The 17315-nt window shown below is 35.7% G+C and overlaps 1 long non-coding RNA gene across 1 annotated transcript in view; it reads left to right on the plus strand.

Annotated features, from left to right (window-relative positions):
* Positions 1-17315, plus strand: part of LOC137229211 (uncharacterized) — a 640020-nt gene that overhangs the window by 399430 nt on the left and 223275 nt on the right. The window contains exon 8 of the long non-coding RNA XR_010945593.1: positions 5373-5469. This is a non-coding gene — a long non-coding RNA (uncharacterized lncRNA). The remainder of the gene's footprint in view (positions 1-5372; positions 5470-17315) is intronic.

A 17315-nucleotide genomic window follows, 5' to 3' on the forward strand; every position in this document is an offset into this window, starting at 1 on the left:
TGGTAACAAAATAAGTATACCTTATGGAATAAATAAAACCTTCCCCAAAATAATAACCATCATTCCTTAATCTTATTTCTTCCTGAGATCTAGAATTTTATTACCTGAGTGTAAGACTGCTAGGTTTTCTTTAATTTTTATGTTACTAAGGTATCAAATGTACATGCTTTAAAAAGTCATATATTTCAATGAACATGTAACAGAAAATAATAGCACCCTGATGTGTGTGTATGTGTATATTTGTGCCTTAAGTAATGATAAAAATTTAATAAGAATGTGAGATGGACTATAATTATTATTAGGATAAGAAAAGATTTTAAAAACTGAGTAAAGTGCATCTGAATCTCAACCTCGGCTCCATTCATTCACACTCCATAATAATAAATCAGTGATCATCTGAAAATGTCGCTAGTGGGTATAAGAATCATCATTTGTCTTAGATAAGTAAACAAGCAAATAGTGTTCATATGTTATTCACGTGAGGTCACTAATAACCTATGAAAAATGGCTTTGGGTACCAGAGAATTATTTTAGAATAACATAGATCTTTGAATGACTTTTTTACCCTTAAATACTTTTAGATTACAAGGCCAGAAATGATCATGGATATAGTCTCCAAAGAAAGCCCTTGAACAAAGATTTACAATTCTCTTAGAACCAGATATGGAAGAAAACCTTTCTTAATACAACTTATTTTGTTATTCACAGAAATTTGGCATATCGTTTTATTGGCTTTTACATCATTCAAATGACTAAAAAGAGGATGTTGTATTAGCAATGCTTCAAAAAGACATTTCTTAAACCCTGGGACAGGTAATTCTTTTCCATGACTATAATGCCAACCTGTATCCCTCACCCATAAAAGAATCATCTGGCATATTTAAGGAATAACCAGGATTCAGTTTGTATATATGACACCAGTGTACCCAGAAAAAATGTGAAAAAAAATCCATCAAATGCTTTGTCACACTTCATAAAAATAAATTTCTTAACTCAAATGGAAACATCTTAGTTACTTTATAATTAGCATTGTTGGGTTATAAAATCAGGAAAATTCAAATTGTGTAAACAAAACTAAAACCCTTTTATATTTCTATTGTGTCAGAGAGCTGATAGTTCATACCATGGTAACACACTATGGTTTCATACTGTACTTTTGTCTAGAATTTTTTTGTTTGTCTGTATTTTGGTATACTTTTAGTTTCTCATATCTGGGAGGGATCTCAAGAAAAAAGGTTTTATAAAGAAATGTGAGACCTCACAGTGGATTTACAGTTATCTCGCATGCTTTTAATTCAAAAGTTGGGCATTGAAATAGCAAGCAAAGGATTTTTAAAGTCATATTATTATTACATTAGATTATAATAAAGGTGATGAAATCTCCATGGAAATGCTTGCAGTAGCCACATAAATATCATGCTAATTTCTTTTCTTTATTATCATTAATCAGACATGAACTCTTAATGAGAGAATACTTCTAATGATTTTGATTTGCAAGCCTTTGTAATTTATTAACTTCTTCAAATTGAAAATCTCCAGGGTGAAAAAAAAATCTCATTTTTATGTATATTCTGTCAGTTCAGAGCACTTTACCAAGTCCATCTACCAGGAGAATGCAGCCAACTTGCAGACGAATTTTTTGATCTGTAGAGCTGATTACAGCTGCATTTTATTTCCAATTAGAGATAGGAGTTAAGTTCAGTGATGGATCCTTAGATAACTACCTTGAAAAGCCTAAATCCAAGGCCAACTTCCATTCCATTCAGGAGATATGTAGCATTTCAAATTCCCTCAGATGGAGAAGGCTCTACTGTGGCCCTGGAATAGTTTGCCTGGATTTAAATTTTGGCTTCACTTCTTGCTATGGCTATGATCTCTCCATGCCTCAATTTGATTATCATTAAAAGTTGAATAAAAAGTATGCTGCATAATATTGTTTTGAGAATTAAATCCAATAACCCACATAAACTGCTTGGCTTAAAGTGATGTTCAGGAAGGTTAGCTCTAGCCTGAATAAATGACCTTGAGACAATTTCTGAACTCTGAATAATTTGTGGTGTATCTTGATGGTTTTCCCCAGTTCTTCTCCATAAAGTAGAGACAAATAAAGGGTCTTGGTGGAATACGTATTTGTTGGTTGCGTTCTTTAGGGCAAGGTTTCACAACCTCTATCTATAATGGGCCATAAAATAAAAACAGGCTGTAGGCTGGATTTGCCTGCTGGTTGTCATTTCCCAAGCCCTTCCTTAGAACAAAGAAATGCCATTTTTAGTGAATGATAGATTCATTTTTTAACAGGTTCTATTTTTTTCTAATTAAAGTTTAATCCATACTCACTGTGAAAGAAAAAAATAAAATAATTTGAAAAATACAGAAATGTTTAAAAGATTATACAACTTTTAATCACATAATTCATGAGTAACTGCTTTGAACAGTGGATGATTTTATAGAATTCTATTTATCTGCTCAACAAATTAGAAATACACTATGAACATAATTTTAATTCCTATTCTTTCTATTTAGCATTATACAATGAATGCTTTTTTAAAAACCTCATATTTATGTATCTTTCATTATACTGTACTAATTATACCTCATAAGTTAGTATCTATTAATAATTTACCCCTTCCACTAGATTGCTTTCAATTTAAGACTAGATACTGTCTTACTTATCTTTGTAAGTCTTAGTACCATGACTGGTACATGGTAGGTGCTAGAGATTGAACCAGTTTGAAAATTAAAGAACATAATTACCCTTTACTCGATGTTATAGCTTAGAGTCCTGGCCCTAGTTCAAAGAGGACATTATCACACTCATTACCTGCTAGCCAGTTATGCAAAAAGCAAGAGTAGCGTAATTTTTGATTACCAATTCATTTTAGAGAGCTCATTACTTGAAAAAAATAATATATTTAGTCAATTTCCAAAGTTCCAGTATTTCTTTCATTGCCTGAAAAGCAGTTTCACTTAAAATAATTTCCTCCAAACTGTTTCAAGTCAAATACTTCTGAATGACATTTCAGTTTGTACCTGAAATTCAATATTCAGTACTACAGAGGATAATATGTAATTTACCAAAAAAAAAAAAAAAGAAAGAAAACATTTGAAGACACTTTATCAGAATACAATGAACCATTTTTCTATGAGAAGCTACGTTTTCACATACATCCTATTCCACAAAGTAAACACCAAGAAGAAAGATAAGTGTAACTTCTTTGGTGAGAAAAGGTGTATCTGAGCTTATGTTGCATTTAGGAACACAAACTAGTTTACATATTTTTGCTGATGAAAAAATTCACTCACTAGTCCCAAAATAGTCAAAAATGTACTTTAATTCATCAGCTCAGTTGAAATGTTTGATTCCCTGGTAGTTTTTGGATTAATCTCAATATGCTTTTCTCAGAATAAACTCTATCTTGGAAATCTGGATAAAATATCATCCTGAGCACAGGCATCAAACTCTATTTTTCTCAGTTCCCTATTAAAGTGGTCAAAAGTAAGTAGGAAAATAGGTTCAGGGTAAATTAGCTTTATCCCTGGAAACTTGAAAAGTTGGCATCTGTGCAAGGCTAACTGATAATTTTCTTTCATATCCATCCACCCTCACATACACACACTCTGTAACATAGGGAGTTACATTTCCCATGCTCCCTGCACATTGGCTTCTGTGTTGAATACTTGAAATATTGGTGGGTGGAAGATGAACAGAAACCAGGGCAGGTCTCCTCAGTATGATATCTTTGTAGTTTCTGGGGATCATCCATGACTTCTGCTCCTGCTCAGATACCACTTCCCTACTTATGTCCTGACTCTCAACAGGTGGTCCTCGCTGTGATTCTAGCTCTCAAGGGACATCCTGGGGTTCTAGGCTGTGGTAACACCACATGTTCTCTCTTCCCATTCTCTTGTCCTCTTTTCTGTATGTTCCAATTTTTTTTTTTTTTTTTTTTTTTTTGCGGTACGTGGGCCTCTCACTGTTGTGGCCTCTCCTGTCGCGGAGCACAGGCTCCGGACGCGCGCAGGCTCAGCGGCCATGGCTCACAGGCCCAGCCGCTCCGCGACATGTGGGACCTTCCCGGACCGGGGCACGGACCCGCGTCCCCTGCATCGGCAGGCGGACTCTCAACCACTGCGCCACCAAGGAAGCCCTGTATGTTCCAATTTTTTGTCTCTCTGTGATTTGGCATGAATATTTGTTCCCTTCTGATCACTAATCCAGTTCACTAATTCTTACTTTGGGTCATCTTCTGTCAAACTCATTTACTGAGTCTTAATTTTAGTTTTCTTATTTCTAAATTTTCCATTTGTTTCCATTTCAGAGTTTCCAGTCCTCAGCTGAAATTCTTAATTTTTTTCTCTAGTTTATCATGTTATTTCAGTATACCATTTATTTTAGAGTTGATGTCTAGTTAAATCCAATGTCTGGATCATATGGTCTATTTCTACATTATGTTTTTTTCTTTCTCTTTTGGTCATTTGGTCTTGTTTCCTGGAGTGCAGCATTTTTTGCTGGAGTGAAAAACACTGATTATCAATTCTTATAAATATAATTTGAGGTTCTGATGATGCTATAATGCTCCACATAGGATTTTCTTTGTGTTGGTAAAAATTAATAAAGGAGTTGATAATCTTAAATCAATCAAATCAATTGCCCTAATTCAGAGACATATTTCAGTATTTGTGAAGGGGGTTTTATTTCTGTTTTGCCCTTACTCCTTCCAAGATGTAAATCTTCAATGGTCTCAGTGGAATCCTGGGCTGTTAACCAATGTCCCATCTCCTTGTGATTTCTAACCTCTAATTTTTGTTCCTCCAGCCTCTTATGACCTCTGAAAGCTCTGTTCAGCTTCTCAGCCTCCTACCTACTATTTTATGCTCAGCTTCTCAGTCTCTCAGCTGTGTTTTATAGATTGGAAAATGCTTCAAAAGTAGAATATTGGATTCACTTATCTATGTTCATCCTCTTTGGAAACATTGACTCGTCTGGTCCTTGCTGATTTCTTAACTAATGCCTTCAAACAGATTTTTAAAAAATGTTTTACACAGATATAGCAGTCATTCTTGGTGGAAGGGTTGGCTTAATATAATCTAGTCCAAAAAAATGATCAAAATCAAAAGGAAAAAATTGAATAACAACTAAACAGCAAAAAGTGGGAAAAAAGGAATATTTTTAAAATCTAGAAGCAAATCATAAAATGAGAAATGCAAATATAAAAATAATTTTGAAAAATAAGAATTGTGAAATTATAAAATAAAAATCCAGCAGATTTTTTGGAGTTTCTAAAGAGCCAAGAGAACCAGCACCATCTCCTAGTTTTGACAGCGAAACCATTTTCTTTCCCAAGACATATTTTTCCCTTGCTCTTCCATAGGAGTTCTCAGAAGGCTGAAGATGAGACAGAGCCTCTTTGTGAAACGTCCACAGTTCCTGCGGAGGTGCTCTGGAACTTCTCTGAAGTCCTGGCCCAAGTAGGTACATCTTTTTGGTTACCAAAGGGTACTTTGGAGGGAAATAATTGATTCCAGGTCTGAATCATGGAAGATACAAAAGGAATCTGGAATATCTTATTGTGTTAGAAACTAATAAAGTGTTAAAAATATGATAGAGATATAATTAAAGGGCAAAGGAACCAACTTAAATGTCTCCCTTTGGACAAATCTGGAATAATTTGAGATAAATTGAAGTAATGATAGGAATAGATTATGAAGTAATAATCCATTTGTCCAAGCTGATATAAATCAGAAAATACAAATAAGTAAATAAAGGAGTGATAAAAGAAAGCTCTTCCTTAAGTAGAGTGGCAACTAACAAATACAGAAGAAATAATACAATTAGAAGATCATTAATGGTTGCTGAAACTAGTGGGTGAAAGCTTGGTGAAAAACAGGATATTTATGTAATACAAAATATTTCCCCCCAAATAACTCATTAATTACACAGGGGAAAAGTAACCTCACAGTGAAGAAACCTGGTGGATACTTCCTTAAGTAAGTGATATAAGGTAACAGTGCCAGTAATAGGACAAACCAACCTCATATTTCTCCTGATACTGAAAAGTATATATATTTCCTGTGGTGATCTTGCCCAAAATGCATAAGTTTACTCTAACAAGAACGTGCCAGATACATTAAATGCAGGGACATTCTACAAGATAACTGGTTTTTAGTCTTCAAAAAATGTTAAGATCAAGAAAAACAAAGACAGAAAAGCTGTGCAAGATTAAATGAGGCAAGAGACATGACACCTATCGGCAATCCATGATCCTGGATGGGATTCTATATTGGGCAGAAGAAGTAAATGTTAGGACAATTGACAAAATTTGAATATGAACTGTGGATTAGATAATAGCATTTTATCTATGTTACATTTTCTGATTTTTGATAGTTTTACTGTGGTTATACAAAAGAATGTCTTTGTTCTTAGGAAACATATATTGAAGTTGTATGTTGTGTGTTTGTAAGTAAATATATATATATGTGGAGAGAGAGAGAGAGAGAAAATAAGTGGGACCAAATATACCAACTGATGATCTAGGTAAAGGGCAAATGGGAATTCCTTGTGCTATTTTAGCAACTTTTTTTATAAATCTGAAATTATATCAAATTAAAAGTTTACAAGCAAACAAACTAGATGACAAGAAATCCTCAAAACTATAAAGTATATGTGGATGGAGTCCAACCACTGAGGGTAGAAAGAAGCCAGTGATATTTATAACTATGTAAGAGGAAGCAGAGGGCAAGAAAATAAAGACAACATCCTGATAGAAGAATAGGCAACAGATAGTTCATAGGGAAAAAATACAAATGGCCCTTGAACATATTAAAATGTGTTCAGTTTCACTGATGAGAAAATGAAACGTCATTGAGAAATTTGGTATGTTTAAACAAAATACTTGCCAAGGTTCTGGGAAAATAGGTATTCTTATATGTTTTTGATAGAAAAGTGATATGCAATGTCTAGCAAAATTGTACCTGAGTTTACCTAATTACCTACCAATCCCATTTCTAGAGATCTATCCGGATGATACACTATAAAAATATTAAAAGATGTATGAACAAGGCCAATAAGTGCCAAATGCCCATAAACAAAGAAATGGCTGAATTTAAATGAGAATACATTTAAATGTAGTTTAATTAAATACACTAAATACACTACATTAAATACACTCAATGTAGTATTATGCTCCTTTAAAAAAAGGAGATAGATCTCTACACACTACATAGAGGTACCCAGGACAGCTTTTTAGGTGAAGAAAATGCAAGTTGAAGAAAAGTGTGTATAATAAACTGCCATTCATCTAAGAAAAGAGGGAAAGAAATAGCAGTATATTAACATATTTGTTTATAGTTAAAAACAGGAGGGGGAGAAGCCAAAAAGTGGAAGAAAAATGGTTGCCTACAGTGGAGTGGAGGGAAGGGGGGGAGGAGGAGACAGAGAACTTCTCTGAATATACCTTATTTTATACATTTGGCACAAAGATGTGAACAATTATTTAATAGATAAAATATAAAGAGTAAATGTACATTTGGAAACATTTAATTCTTTAATAATCAAATAAATGCAAAATAAAGCAACAGCTTGGATGTAGAGAAGGAGAGTAAGAAGGGTGAAGGATTACTCTGAGGTTGTTGCCCTGAGCAACTAGAAGAATGACTGGTCATTGATGACATGGGAAATACCTTGAGGAGGAAGATGAGAAGCCTGATTTTAAGTTAGGATGCCTTAACACTCCACCAGTGCTGTTGGTGTCAGTTTACCTCTGCAATTTGTGGGCTCTATGACCTTGGCCAGAGCTTTCCTGAGCTTCAGTTTCCACATCTTTAAAATGAGCTTAATAATAGTGCCCTACACTAGGGTTATGGTAAAGATTGAATGAGATACCGCACATAAAAGCTCTCAATACAGTGCCTTAGACAATAAAAGCATTCAGTAAATACTCAATTTTAAAACAAACCTTGTTTAGTATTATTAAAATAATGGTTTGTTTGAATTCAAGCATTCTATATTAACAACTTTTAGTTATGGAATGAAACAGTGATTTAAAAAATTATTAATGTTCATACAGATTTAAATATGTCCCAAAATAATTCTTACACCTAACATTCATTTTAATTACTTTAGTCATTACAAAGCCTGCAAGCTTCCATTCCTGCTGCTGACACTGATTATGTATACTTCTGTCAAAGAATCAGGAAAGAAGGAAATAATAACCAATATTCATTGCATGTTTACAATATGCCAGGTGCTTTTATAAATGCTTTAATTTATATATATATTTTGCATATTTTTTAACACATTCAGTCTTCATGACACCCAGTAGGATAGCTTCTATTGTATCTCCATTTTACAGATGAGGAAACTTGAAACAAAGAGTAATGTTTAAGGTATTTGGAACAGAGACCAACCACCCATTTCATTTGTGGAATCTGCTATAAACGACAACATATACTGAATCAGTAAAGACATAAACTTCTTGAAGAAAAATCAAATGAAACATTTTCTGCAGAAAACTTTGAAGTTCACATGCATTTGCTCATACAGTATTTCTGGACATGTGCTGTCCAATACAAGAGCTACATACAGAGTACTTGAAATGTGGTTGGCAGAAATTGAGATGTGCTGTAAGTGTGAAATACACAACAGATTTTGAACTTAATATAAAAAAAAATGAAAAACATCATGTTAATAAATTTTGTACTGATTGCATGTTAAAATGATAATATTTGATAATATTAAATAAAATATATTATTAAAATTAAAAAAAAAAAGTTGCCTTAAGACATCCAAATGAGAAGCCAACCTGCCCTTTGAATATATGAGCCTGGATCTAGGATAAAGTTCCAGACTTTAAAGACTAGTGTTGCCCACAAAGAGATAATATTCAAAGTCTTGAAATTAGATGGAATCATCCTGCAAGTGACTGTATATATAAAACAGTTCTAAGGACTGAATCCTATATTCAGTCCTAATGCATGCTAATGTTTATGTGTGGGAGAAAGTGGAGGAATCAGTAAAGGAATTTGTGAGACAGACGAATACTTAGGAGATTGTGTTTCTTCTGAAACAAAAAAAGTTTCAGGAAAGAGAGAAATAATCTAAATAAGATCTGGTCTTACTAAGAACTGATCATTGGATTCATCAATATGGAGGTTACTGAAAAGAAAGACCAGTTTCAGAGAAGTGATAGGGGTGAAAATCATTCAGGTGGGTTCAAGAGAGTAAGAGAGAATAGAAGGAGAGGATTTGTGGAAAGTGGTGTTAGAGAACTTTTTTTGAGGAGGTTTTCAATAAAGGGAAGTAGTGAAATAGGGAAATAGCTAGAGGGATTTGTGTCAAAGAGGGCTTTTCTTTTAAGAGGGGAGAAAGTATTGTATATAGGCTAATGAAACTTTATTAGCTGAACACAAGTTTGTATATTTATTTCTCCATGTGGTGAAAGAACCAATATTATTGTCACTGAAGCAGTGATATATATACATGGCTATCTTCAATCTTTGAAAATCTAAGTAAATTATTACATGATTAAGCTAAATATTTGGGCATTATAAATGACACTGTAACTTTTTCCACCCCTTTATTTTAATATCAAACATATTGATGTTTTTATTATCATTTACAGATAAATTTCCTTTGATTCAAACCCAGAGTGTCAGAGAGAGAATATGAAGGTCTAGTCTGATTTTCAAGAGCAAATCTTTTGTATTGCCGATGTTGACTCTCCAGACCATATGTGGAGGAACTCACATTCACATATTATCTAAATCAAAAGCTAGTGTAATTTGCATTTTATGCAAGATGGGTCATACAGAAGGATCTTTGTTCTGACAGATATTTTCTCCCACAGAAGTGCTTCATTTTGGTTACGGTTTGGATTTGGTTTAGAGTTCTTCCTTCAATGTTTTTCTTTAGTAAGGCTAATGGGAAGTGCTAATGTGTTTACCTCATGTGAATACTTCAACATGACAATCCTTTAGGTCTATACTACCCATTATGGTAGCCAACAAATGGCTATTCAATACTTGTGATGTGCTTCATGCAGCCAAGAAACTGAATTTTCAATTTCATTTAATTATAATTAAATTTTTAAAATGAATTATTTAAAAATATTTTTCCATTAAACACAACTTTACTGCTTTCATAGGACTGCAGTTCACTTGAACCATTGAAAATTTAGTGTACAGTCGAGATGAGCTTTTTGTAAAATAAACAATGAATTTGAAGATTTAGTATGAAAAAAGGTGAAATATCAACTTGATAAATTTTTATGTTGACTGTTGAAATGATAATAAGTTGGTTTAGATAGAATAAATAAAAATTAAAATATTTTCTTTAGTTATAAAATATTTTATGTAAAATAAAATTTGAAATATTAAGAATAAATATGCTTTATTTTTTTAATGTGGCCCTTAGAAAATTCTAGATTACAAATGTGGCTCACATTATATTTCTACTGTGCAGCATTGCTCTAGGTTATTAAACATAAACTTTATGCCAGATGAATAGGAACGTCCATAGGTTGCTGCTGTTGTAAGGCATCTTTCTGTCTAGTGAGGCCAAGAGTATTAGTTCACCCTCTTCATTTATTTACTCTGTGGCTTCAGAATTAACATGGAGAAGCTTTGGAATTAGGACTACTTTTTTAAGATAATCATCTAACAATGTAAGGGTGCCAGAGAAGATAAGGGATCTTTCTTTTGGGATGGTTTTAAGAAGAGCTTGAATCAGTACTTTTTGATAGAGAAAATACAGGGAGGTGATAGAGAAATAAGTGCTTGTCTTGTGAAAGCTTTCCAGTAAGTTTCTTAGTTTCAAAGTCAGGGACAAAACTGATCTACACAGGTACCTTGCAAGACAAATTGGTAACATGTGCATTACAGGTCAAGAGTTAAAATACATACTGGCCATTCGTGTTTTGAGTTTTGTTTTATTTTGTTTGGTTGGTTAATGGTAGTGTTTTTTGTTTGTTTTTTTGGTCATTACTTTTTCTTTTTCTTTTCTCTTTCTTTGCTTGTCTTATTTTATTTTTCCAAGAAAATAGCAGGGCAGCCTGACCAGCCCTGGGCAAATGTATCAGAATGGAGAAGTTTTATTTGGCATCTTCTTTTTCTCTTGGTGATATCCTTTCTCCTTTTGGCAGTATGTCCAATGCCTAGGGCTACCCAAGATCTCCATTTGATGCCCCAGCCAAAGATTTCCTTTTTGCAAGAGAATAAGTCAATCTGTGTTAATATATTTAATGACCATTTATTACTATTTCATGGGCATGATGCCTTATCCCAATAGAATAGATATTTCAGGCTCCATGACAGGTAATTTGTTGATACATTCCAGGAATGTCAGAAGTTTTGGACCAAACTTGAATTTTACTGTTTGACAGCTGTCTATTTCTCCTACTGGGCCTATTAAGGGTGTGTTGCTGGGTCCTATTAAAAGCAATTTAATTTATTGAATCTTTTATCTTTCTGGCAAAGGAAAGTATATAATTTTCCAAAGCTCTTGTAGAATGCAGTACTCTCTATGCAGAGGTAAATCATTCATTTACAAAATTCTCATATTCTCAGAGTTCCTTAAAAAGAAACTCATAATCTTTGATGCAGCAATGCTGCATACTCTTCCCCTAACCTGTGTAAGAGTTTCATGTGAATATTTGATGGGAGGCATTCCTGAGTTAGTGTAACTTTATTTATCCCTTGGTGCGTGGGATTTCATTACTTTGGTCCATGTGGGATAGTCCTCAGAGTGATGGATGACTCACTGTGAAACAGCTGTGACCTGAAAGAGTTCTTGCTGGCATTGCATTTTCTGTGTAAATTTGATTTAAGAAAAAACAATCACCATTATGTCATCGCATTCTTCTGCTTCAGTGTTGCTGGCTACACTCCTTGAGGATGGAGTAACACCCTCAGACAGAAGTGGGGGCGGGTGATGGAACAGTTGGGCTGGTGTGGACAGCCTGAAGATGAAGGAAGAAAGATGACAATATATATAAGCATTTGCAGAACTAGACAGCATACAAGCTGGCCTATTTACTATTAAAGCTAGGACAGGCCCATTATGTGATGCTTTGAAATTCCGAGAAATGGGCTACTGGGACTGGTAATCATCAGTGAATGCTGTGTGAGTCAGATCCTAGGCAAAACTACACGGTGCCTAATCAGTCTCATACCCTCTTTCCTGTAGTGCTCTTTTGCCTCATAGCACACTCCCCTGCAGTCCATTTCCATCCCTTTCTAGAAGTGGGATCTTGGGCACATCCATAGCTTATCTGGTTTTCAGTTCCTTCATCAATAAAAAGAGATTAAAAATTGTATCCATTTCTTGAGGCAGTTTTAAATATTAAGTAAATATGTGTAACATTTTTAGAACAGTGTCTGGCCTATGTATGTACTAAGGATGTGTGATTTTTATTACTTTAGAAAAACCAAACAGAATTATTTGGTATAAAGCTCAAGACCTTGGATCTGCTCTCTTTGAACAAAACTAAATAATCCAAATTTCTTTCTTTCTGGTACCCTCATCAAAACTTATTGGTCTTGTGTACCATTTCATCAGAGCCTTTCCCCCCAATTTCAGATTTTTAAAAGTCTCACACCACAGTTAACATCTGGATCTGGGGTGTAGATGATTCTTTTGTACCGCTACAGCTTTTTAAACAGTTTAATCAAATGCCAGTATTTACAAATTCAGATATTTCTTATAAAATTATGATCTCTGACTTCCCTTGGAAAAAAGTCAAAAGATCTGTCAACCATGGGACAGCAGTCCCACATGAGAACACTCAGTTGGAAATAGCAGCAGCCCTCTTTTGATTCTGCATATATCTCCCAACTTTCCAGTCCTCACTATCCCGTATTTTTCCTTACAATCCAACTTAATTCACTTTTCATTGCCATTCCAGGCCCTATGAATAGAGGGCAAAAGGAAGTTGGAGGGATACAGTAAACAAAGAGTTCATGGTTTTTCATTGGCTGAGTCCTTGCTTGGAAAGAAGAGGAGTTTTTCTTTTTTCTGTTGGGCTGTGCTATAATCACAGAGCGTGAGATCTCCCCTTTCTTGTCTCCTGAATTTATTTAATTGAAGTTTCTGTTTATTAATTTCTTACATTTTCCCCTTTTGACCAAGATCTTTCTCTGAAAGCATAGCCGATCAAGAGTGAGGTTTTCTAGTTTCAGTGGCTTTTTGTCCCTTAATGCCAGGAAGGACCTTTCCTGGGTGTAGCATCTCACATCAGAAAGAGAGTACACAGATTGGAAACCTACTGAGGTCACATTTGAGTAACAAAGAGGAGTACGAGGGAGAACTCTCAGGCACTTTTTTTCTAAAGTCCATATGTTATCAAGATCATAGACACTGGAGATCATCTGAAGTGTTGTCTTCATCAAAGATTTGGTGACAAACTTCCAGCAGACCTGGTCCAGATATCTTGGGAAAGCTGTCTTATCAGATGTCATTAGTTCAATTCTGGGAAGTCTTTACTTTCAGGTCACCAAATGATGTGCAGGTCTGGTCAGAGTTCCGTGCTTTCTTTAGGTATGTCGCATGAATCCAAAAGTCTATTTTTTGGAGTTTGGTGGCACTAGGGTTGGTTTGCAGTACCTGATAGGGTCCTCTCCAGGGAGTTTGAAGAAAGTTCCTCTGGAGGGTCTTTTCTGATAGATGAAATTTCTAGGTTGCAAGGTGTGATGCTTAAGGTCTTTGTCTCCAGAGAGTGCACTATGAAAAGATTGCTTTACAAAAGCATGGTTACTTTTAATAGAAGCAGTAAGGCCTTTGCAATATTGTAGTATCTCTCCTTTTATCCGTCAGTTGTGGGTCAAAGAAGTAGAAGCCAAGTGCATTGGGCATCCTGTGGCTATCTCGAAAGGTGAGAATTCATGGGTTCCAAAAGGGCGGATCTGAGATTTAGAAGGACCAACAGCAATGCTTTTGGCCAGTGTATTTGGAGGGCCTCTACAGATTTTTCCAACTGAGTCTTAATAATGCTGTTAGTGCGTTTGACTAAACCAGAGGATTGAGGGTGGTAAGCACAGTAAAAGTGTTGTAAAACGAGCCAAACAGTGTAGACTTGTTGAACTATCTAGCCAGTAAAGTGGGTTCCTTGATCTCTATGAAGTTTGAGAGGAGTTCCCTAGGAAGGAATCATTTTTTCCAAAAGGACATTAGCCACAGAAGAGTCAGTAACCTGAAGGGAAAGCTTCAGTCCAGTGTGAAAACATGCAGACCATAACTAAAACATATTGATATCCATGAGACAGAGGAAATTATATTGAATCCATTTGCCAGATGTCAAATTGTCCATTAGGCAGTTTAAAAAGTCTGAGAGTAGTGTGAACAGGTTTCCCTGGGTTGTACTTCAGACACATCAGACAAATGAGGTAGGCATTTTTTGTGGTCTTATTAATGTTCCCCTGCCAAATATTGATTCATGAAGACTATCATTTTGTCAGTAGATCAGTGGTTTAACGCATGTACAGTGGTGAGGAGTGAGAATTTTAGTCTTCGGTGGGACTTGGCTGTTATTTGGTCCAAACCTAAGCCTTATCTTCTTATCAAACCAAGAATTGTTGAATTTCTAGTCCTGTTTTCTCTTTTCTGAGGCCAATTGTTGGGTGTCTCTAGTTAATGTTTCTAAATTATCATTTGCAGAAATACCCTTTGAACCATGACAGAGGTTTGGCTGCTCTTGGTCCCTTTAAGGGCAGCATTCCTTGCAGAAATATCAGTAAGATGATTTTCCATAACTTCCATAGAATCAAGTTTAGAATGCCCCAGAATCTTAATAATAGCTAGAGAGGCAGGTAAAAGTATTGCATCCAATAATTCCTGAATATAGGGGCCATTTAAAATTTTATTTCTGATGGAAGTAAGGAAACCACGTTGCTTCTACAACGTTCCAAAATCATGAGCTACTCTGAAAGCATATCTACTATCAGTATAAATACAGGCAGTTGTGTCCTTGGCTAAAGTACAAGTCTCTGTAATAGTGTATAATTCAGCCTTTACCCGTAAGTAAAGATGCTGCCTCAACAACATCAAAAGAGCTTGCAAAAGCATACCTAGCACAATATTTGCCATTGTCACCTTTTAAATAAGAACTGTCTGTGAACCGTGGGAAGTCAGCGTTGCCAAAAGGAATTTCCTGCAAATCATCATGAGTAGTCAGGAGGTTGTCTGTCAGCATTAAAGATGGAGGGGAGAAGAATAGCAGGGTTAAGGTTATTATGTAAGAGAGTTATGTGAAGAGCAGTTAACAAAAGGACTTCATTAGGAGGTGAGGCAACTGAAAAATGTTGAGCATGATGAGAATTTAGGAGAGCTTTTACTGCATGAGGTACAAAAATGGTTAAAGGGGGATCCCACAATGATTTTCTCAGTGGTCTTAACCAAAAGGGCAGTGGCCATAATGGGTCTAAAGCTACAGCGGTATCCCCACGCCTCAGGGTCCAGTTGCTGGCTATAATACTCAGTGATAGTCCCCGTATATTGGGGTGACAACCCCAGGGGCATTCTCTTCCTTTTCATATACAAAAAAGGAAAAAAAGGAATCTGATAATTGGGATGCCCAAGGGCAGGTGGGTTCATCAAACTCTCCTTTAAGGTCTCAAAGGCTGTCGTCTGGTTCTTCCCGTAAAGTTGGGTTGGGGATATTATTCTTGAATAAAACATACAGAGCTTTGGCTGTAAGAGATAAATTTGGAATCCAATTTCAGCAATAATCAACGAGCCTGAGAAAACCTCACAATTGGTGCTTAGTTTGGGGTTTGGAGAAAGTTAGGACACCACGATGTCTATCTGGATCTAGGTGTAGCCCTTGTTCTGATATTAGATGCCCTAAATAATGGGGAGATTGCAGTTTTTCTCTGATGACCTTATGCCCTTTTAAGAGTAAAAGCTTTAGCAAGTGGATGCTCTCTTCCTGTCAGGATGCTGGAGGAGAGCAAAGAAGCAAATCATCCACATATATGCAACAAAGTAGAACGTCTAGGAAACTTTATATCATCCTGATCAGCCTTCAGGGTTTATGAGAAATAAGAAAGACTTTCAGTATACCCCTGAGGCTATACTGTCCAGGTGAATTATTTTTCTTCTCAAGTGAAGGCAAAAAGGTATCCGTTAGCTTCATCAACTGGAATACTAAAGAATGCATTGCATAAATAATTACAGTAAAGAATTTACTTCTGGTGGGAATGGATGTTAGTAATACACGAGGGTTAGAAATAACAGAGTGTCCAGGGATAACAGTGTTGTTTATTTTTTTTATTTTTGCGGTACGCGGGCCTCTCACTGTTGTGGGCTCTCCTGTTGCGGAGCACAGGCTCTGGACGCGCAGGCTCAGTGGCAATGGCTCATGGGCCCAAGCCGCTCTGTGGTATGTGGGATCTTCCCGGACCAGGGCATGAACCCGTGTCCCCTGCATCAGCAGGCGGACTCTCAACCACTGTGCCACCAGGGAAGCCTGACAATGCTGTTTATTGCTCAGAGATCCTGGACAAACCTCCACCCTTGGCCCTTCGGTTTTCTCACCAGTAAAATGGGAGTGTTACAAGGCTAGTACAAGGGGTAATGAGGCCTTGAGTCTTATTCTATTATGGGCTTTATGCCTTGAGGAGCTTCTTTACTTATAGAGTATTGATTAATTCTGGGAAGAAGTTTTGTGGGGAGTCTTTCTGAATTTTGATGGGAGGTACCCTGTGAATTGTGATGTGGTTAACATCAGTTGGAGATTTTGCCCATAAGGAAAGTGGTAGCTGATTTAATAGGGACAAATGATCAGTATTTCCAGAATCTGCTTTAATGCTGTCAGAGATGGAACAAATAAAAGACATCAAAGGGCTTTTAATTCACCTGGTTGGTTGCAGGCATACCTCATTTTGTTGCACTTTGCTTTATTGTGCTTCAACAATGCAAAAGAGATTGTTGCAAATTTAAGTGCTTTAGGTGGCTTTGGCCTGAAACTGTGTTTTTCTACAAGTTGAAAATTTGTGGCAACTCTGCGTTGTCAGATGACGGTTAGCATTTTTTAGCAATAAAGTATTTTTTAATTAAGGTATGTACATTGTTTTTCTAAGATATAATGCAATAATAGACTATAGTATAGTGTAAATACAGCTTTTATATACACTGGGAAACCAAAAAAATATGTGACTCACGTTATGGTTATACTTACTTCATCGCAGTGGTCTGGAACTGAACCCACCATATCTCCAAAGTATACCTGTACTTTGATGACTACTGTCAAATTCTAGAATTATTTCCCCCTTATGGGAGAAAGAAATTCCAGCATCATACTTCTCTAAGAAGTCTTGGCCTAATA

Source organism: Pseudorca crassidens, chromosome 8, assembly GCF_039906515.1.
Source record: "Pseudorca crassidens isolate mPseCra1 chromosome 8, mPseCra1.hap1, whole genome shotgun sequence".
Lineage (NCBI taxonomy): Eukaryota > Metazoa > Chordata > Mammalia > Artiodactyla > Delphinidae > Pseudorca > Pseudorca crassidens.